The sequence below is a fragment of the Malus sylvestris genome, chromosome 1, assembly GCF_916048215.2.
Source record: "Malus sylvestris chromosome 1, drMalSylv7.2, whole genome shotgun sequence".
Taxonomy (NCBI): Eukaryota; Viridiplantae; Streptophyta; class Magnoliopsida; order Rosales; family Rosaceae; genus Malus; species Malus sylvestris.
In genome coordinates, this window is record NC_062260.1 from 1,018,857 (window position 1) to 1,026,095 (window position 7,239).

Consider the following 7,239-nt stretch of genomic DNA (forward strand, 5'->3'; position numbering starts at 1 on the left):
AAGTCATATTTATACCTTTATTCATTTGAGTGGCAAACTTGTAATTAAAGCAAGTTCACTACCCTTCCTCTAAATGGCCAGGCATGGGGTTTTGTTTTGGCTTTTGGGCCTTTGTGAATTAAGTTGTCATACAACTTAAGTCAATGGACTTGACGTTCGAAGCCCATTGGGCCTTGAGGCCCAAAACTATCCCGAGGTCTTTAACGAACTTATTCGTTTGATTAATTAACATATTAATTAATCATTGCCATAAATAATTAAACCATTTAATTATTCTTACTCATCTCCATTGTTTCTTCAATCTCCACCTTACACGATGTACGATCCATTAGGTTCCTTTTAGCGAGGCAGTGGGCGATTAAAACCATTTTACATCGATTGTGAATTGAAACTTACTTTCAATTCTCCCTTTAGTGATTACACACGTTTAGGGCTTCCACAAACCATGAGTGACACCTAGCAGCATATCATTGTTACCCAAGCTAAACAGAAGAAGTGGAGAACCTATTCAGTTTAGGATTACAAATGCAATACGGTCTTTCTGTAATCTAATACTCTTGACCACATTGTTTGGTTTGATAGTTTATTTATTCATGTCTACTATCCAATGTGATTCGTGTGCTTATATGATTACCTTGAATGTGATTTGGAACGCTTTCCTAAATCTCATTCATACTCTGGCCAGAGGTTCTAAATCATATCATAGAGTATTCTCCCTCAAACGGTTTGAAGGTTAGAGATCCCTTGTTGCGTATTCACTTGTCTCCATGACTAAGTGGCTTAACCCCAATGATGCCATGGACACCCCGATGGGGTGACTTTGACATAATCAAAGATCAAGGACTTAACCACAAGACAACTGTGATGCCTCAGGTCAAAGGACTACTTTGCATTATCCCAACCATGAGTTCTCATGTGACATGAATATGAGAACTCTTCGTTGATCGTGTTCAGTGAACTCATTCTCTATTGAGCACCTACGTACTTGACGTGATGTCACACACACCAATTACTCGAGACTAGTCACTCTCCCTGAGAGAAGACACAATACGTACTCATCTTAACGGACTGTCAATGCCCAATTGGCAATCCTATGATCAGGAACATTTAGGATGTGTCTACGAAAGAATTGTCTCATGAATCTAACTTCTTTAGATCATATTCTCCCAATCACATATTCCTTGGACTTTATCGTTTAAGCATATAACATTTATATGAAACGTCTCAAACAATAATCTTTGCCCTTTATAGTTAAACTAGATTAGTTTAACATGTGAAATGTCCGTAAAGTATCATCATATGATTGGTTTTAGGGCACATTTCCAACAATCTCCCACTTGCACTAGAGCCAATCAGCTTGGTCATCAGTGATGATACCTCTTATGTAGTCATTTCATAAATGGCTGAATAGTAGGCCTAGACAATGGATATCTATATGTTATCCATAGAAGCAACCTTGAGAATAACGACGTCACCATTATACATGATTCTCAATCATGTGGTTCAGTCTCTCATTTGAGTTCGGACCTTGATGAGACCTTGATTCCCTGGCTTGAGCTATCGCCCCATTAGTGTCATACACTTTTTGGTTGGAACCGAATAGAGAGTTCATAAATGAACTTTCCCATCCAAACAACATTGTTGTAAGCTTCTATATGGCAATATATTTTGCATTCATAATGGAACACACTAAAGTCATTACTTTTAATGTTTCCATCCAAATATCTCTTTAGTCATAATAAAGAGATATCTATTTATCTCTTCATTCATAATGAAGAAACATCCAATGATGGATTAGATTCACAATCTAATACATTTACGCTTCCATTACGTTACTCTAATTCTTCCTCGATCTTTGAGGAATTTATCCTTTAGTATTTCTTAAATACTTAAGGATTCACTTGACAGTTGCCATGGTTCTGATCCTGGGCTTGCACTGACATCGTCTTGTACCTGTTCTAGGTACAACTCATATCAATGTTTTTCATACAATATGAAATACATAAATCACCTTTCTGCGTATGCATAAAGGATTCTATTTACGCATTATTTCTTTGGGAGTCAAAGAGTACGTTCTCTTTGAGAAGAGCAACTTTTTAGTCTTACTAGAGTTGTCCATTTGATTGAAGTTTATCATCATATGAGAAACTTCCTAGCATCTCTTGTCTATTATTTAGGGCTTGATATAATCCAATTATATCCTAAAATCTATCATTATAGATTTCCATCCCATGTTTATAGACTATGTCTCCCATAGACATTATATCGTTATAGAATGCTTAAAGTCATAACTTTAATGAAGAAGTATTCTTTTCATTTCCAAAATTAATATATCATATATATATTTATATTTTAGGAACATGATTAACTCCCATATACATTCTATCTTCATATAATGTTTTAAAGTCATAACTTTAACCAAGAAGTTTTTCATTTCATTTCCAAAATTAATATATCATATATATATACTTAAATTTTAGGAACATGATAAACTCCAACTAATCTTTTGTAAACCTAGTAAACAAAAGATTCATTTACATCTTTATGAGAAAGCAAACGATTTGATCCTTTTTCTCATAAGATGCTTATAGCTCCCACTAGCTTGCTAAGATTCATGATGGATGGATCTCTACAACTTACATGTCTTGTGATTCATAGTTTTAGACATATGTTATTAAGACTATCTTAATAATGGTTTCGGAAACCCATATTATGTCCAAACATTGAATTACCATTTAGTTGTAGCCAGCAATCTTCGAATTAATTGAAACCAAGACTATCTCAAAGATGGTTTCTTCAAAGTCAACCATTCTCTTTGATTGTAGTCACCTTAAGCTACCAATTAGCTTATGAAGGTTTCATTATTTCGGGTCAAATGGTATTTTACCATTTCCTTGAGTATATATCATATATACACTCAATGTAGTCATAAGGATTTTCATTCTTATTTCTTTCGAATTAAGAGGTGTAACTCTATGACATAGTAAAGTTCAAACCATTCAACTGAGGATGTTTATAAATCCTTCTCGACTACCTTGGAGCTTTTGGTATAGGAACTAGGTTGTTATATTTGTTGATTACTTTCTTGTCTCACAAAGAACCTATTCTTTTGAGTTCTATCTATCGTTCATTTGCTCTTAGGCAAATTACATTGTAGGATTACAATGAACTACCCAACAAAACAACATTTGTTAGTTGGTTTATAGAAGTGATATCCAAAAGTTAATTTAAGGATATCCCACAAGATTGTTATCAAACAAATATTGCTTTTAGCACACAACCCCAAATCTTAACATGCTTAAGATTTGTCTTTCTTTCCAACTACATCTTATGGAGTTATGAAAATTTTGGAAGATCTTCTAATTGACAATCATATTGTTTTAGAAGTATATATATCCTATATATGGGTAATAGATAACTTCTAACGAACCAAATCTTATTTAAGTTCGTTCTTCTCCTAATGGAGAAATTCATTATCTTATGATGCTATTTTCCTTGATATCTATCAAGGAAACTCATCTAAAGTGTTACTTTTCCTTGGATCAAATCTAAGGAGGTAATTACTTTAGATGTCTTACTCATCAACTTACATTTCTTGAATTCTTTGAAACCTTTTGCAAAGTATTCGGACTTGTGTTTATTTAAAATAAACTATAGTCCAACCGAGGGTGATCTTCGGTGAATGTCATCCAACATGAGTAGTATTATGTTGTGGACAAGTGCCACTAACATCTAAGTGAATTAACCTCAACAACTTTGTGATCCTTTATTCTTTCCAAAAGAATAAAGATTCGAACATTTCGCCTCTTTAGCATGCGACGATATGCAAATGTACCAAATGGGCTTGTAAAAGTGGTTTTTTCTTGGTCCTCGGGTGCAATGACAATTTGATTATAACCAGAATAACCATCAAGAAAACAATAGAAAGCATAACCCGCTAACCTCTCAAGCATTTGGTCAATGAACGGCAATGGGAAGTGGTCCTTCCTCGTGGTGGTGTTTAGCTTCCTATAGTCAATGCACACCCTCCAACCGGTTTGAATACGTTGAGGGACAAGCTCATTCTCGGCATTAGCTACCACCGTCACTCTGGATTTCTTTGGTATGCATTGAACGGGCGAAACCCATCTACTATCTGAGATTGGATAGATAACCCCACAATCTAGAAGCTTTATGATCTCCTTTTTCACAACTTCCATCATAGGAGGGTTGAGACGGCGTTGAGCCTCTCGAGTTGGTTTGGCCCCCTCCTCAAGAAATATGTGATGCATACAAGTCGTAGGGCTTATACCTTTGATGTCGGCCAATGTCCAACCTAAGGCAGATTTGAATTCTTTCAAGACGCGCACTAGTTTCTCCTCTTCTTGTGCCGTGAGGGAGGAGGAAATGATGGCAGGTAGTGTTTCATTTTCTCCCAAGAAAATGTACTTCAAATGGCTTGGCAAAGGCTTGAGTTCAAGGATAGGTGCCTGAATTATGGATGGAAGCAATTTGTTAGTCGAAATGGGAATGGACTCACGGTTAGTATACTTACCATCAAGCTTAGGTGAGGACTCAAGGGCAGCCATAACTTCAATCAGTTCTTCACTAGGGGGCACGGCATGGCCTAGTCCATGTATGCCGTGGGTTACACTAGAATCTGCCCCCTTGATTGTGAGTTCCATGCCTCGTGTAATGACTTTTTCAAGCGCATCGTCATTCAAATCGTCGAGATATCCCTGCGCCAAAGAGTCAATTATATCAATAGAAAAACATGAATGGTCCTCACTAGGGTATTTAATGGAATCAGAAAGATTAAAATTAACAACTTCCCCATCGAATTCCATGGACAAAGTTCCACTATACACGTCAATCTTCGTCCGGGCCGTCTTCATGAATGGCCTTCCAAGTAGAATGGGCAGCGAAGGAGCATGGTCCGATTCATCCATTTCGTGGACATAGAAATCCGTCGGGAAAACTAAATGATTAACCTGCACAAGAACATCTTCCAAAACTCCCTTTGGATAGGCGTTAGATCTATCGGCCAATTGTATTATTACCCCATCATTTTTCAATGCTCCTAAGTTCATAGATGCGTAAATGGAATATGGCATAACATTTATAGAAGCACCTAAATCAAGCATGGTAGATTCAAATCTAGTGTTCCCAATGACACAAGGAATGGTAAAGCTACCTGGATCTTTGCATTTGGGAGGTAGTTTGCGTTGCAAGATGGCGGACACATTCTCACCTACCTTTACCACTTCCTTAGTCGACATCCTCTTCCTAGTGGTACACAACTCCTTCAAGAACTTAGCATACCTCGGAACTTGCTTGATTGCATCTAACAAAGGTATGTTAACTTGAACTTTCCTAAAGGTTTCAAGGATATCCTTTTCTGCCTCTTCTTTCTTCGTTTGCATGAACCTACTAGGAAAAGGCACATTTGAAGGGAAAACATTAGTATGAACTGAATTGGACACATTCTTACCCTTATTGGCCGAATTGGACAGATTGGGGGCCTTAGGGACTTGCGGCAAAGGTGGAACCACCTTTGCCATGGGCATGCTTGATTCCTCCTCTTCAATTAGCACATTTACATCACTTTTGGGATCTGTTCGTGATGGTGTAGAACCTGCCCCAATCTCTTTTCCACTTCTCAAGAGTATTGCCTTTGCACTTTCGAAACCTCCCTTCGGATTTGGAATGGTGGAACTAGGGAGTTGTCCGGGATCTCGAAACTTACCTACAAACTCGGCAATCTGCCCAATTTGTTTCTCAAGTTGATCCACCCTTTTATCTTGGTTTTGCATAGCCTTAGCTTGATCTTCTTGCCCATTAGACAACTTAGTTAGTATCTTAAGAAGTGCATCATTGTCAAGAGACGTACCTGAGGCACTTGGGCCGGATTGGGCTTGATTTTGGGGTGGGCCGTAGGTTTTGGGAAAGAACCCCGGGGGTTGTTGCCTAAAGCCTCCTTGATTTTGAGGTTGTTGGGGCTCCCTCCACTTGAAATTTGGGTGGTCTCTCCAACCGGGATTATATGTGTTTGAATATGGATCGTTCCTTGGTTGGTTTTGACCTTGAAACCCAATTGCATGGGCGCTTTCCCATCCACCATTTTCAATCAACTGTGGACATTTTTCAGAGACATGTCCTTGGATGGAACATACGCCACATACAATTGGTCCTTGCATCTTCATGCCCTCGGCCATCTGAGACACAAGAGAAGTAAGATTAGCCAATTGTGAGTGAAGATCGGAAGTTGTACTTACCTCATGTACTTGGTGCCGTGGGGGTCCCCTTTGGCCTACTCCCTCATATTGTTGAGCGTTCAACGCTCGATTAGAGATCAAGATCTTTGCAGCCATGGGTGTTTTGTCCACCAATGCTCCCCCCGCCGAAGCATCAAGCATTTGACGTTCTAGAGGTAGGAGACCCTCGTAGAAATATTGCAAAAGTAACTCCTCCTTCATCTGATGCTGTGGACAAGAAGCAACAAGTGATTTAAATCGTTCATAATATGTAGGAAAAGACTCACCTTCTTCTTGCTGAATTCCGCTTATCTTTTTGCGTAGGAGGATGATGCGAGAAGTTGGAAAGAACTTCTCCAAGAACGCTCTCTTCATACTCTCCCAAGAAGTGACAGTGCCGGGAGCTAACTCGTATAACCAATCCTTGGCTTTATCCATCAAAGAGAATGGAAAAGCCTTCATCTTCAAGATACTTCCGTCAACAGTGATGGGAGTCATACAAGAGCAAACTACTTCAAATTCTTTCAAATGTTTGTTAGGATCTTCCATGGACAAGCCATGGTATTTAGGAATATGATGAAGCAAACTTGACTTTAATTCAAACTCGTATGTCTTACCTTGGGCAGCCGTGGGGTATTGGATGCACAATGGTGCGGCATTATCCAAACCTGAGGCGGAAAGCTCTTTGAGTGTACGGTTGTCCACCGCCATGCCTTGGACTTCTTCAAATATCCCTGCCGTGGCCTCCTCCTCTTCTTGTACGTTTTCTTCAAGGTCAGATTCGGAATTGGGTGGATGGTGTTCTTGCTGGTTTCTAGCTCTTCTCAATTTCCTCTCAAAATCGTCGTCAAAATCCAAGATGTTTGCACGAATCGTTTGAGAGCTTCTAGTCATACACTAGTACCTAAGAAACAAGAAACAAAATTAGGTCAGAAACTTAAACAAAATCAGAAACAAAGTAAAAGAAAAGAAACAAAAACAATCCAAGGGATTAGCAAAATTGCTA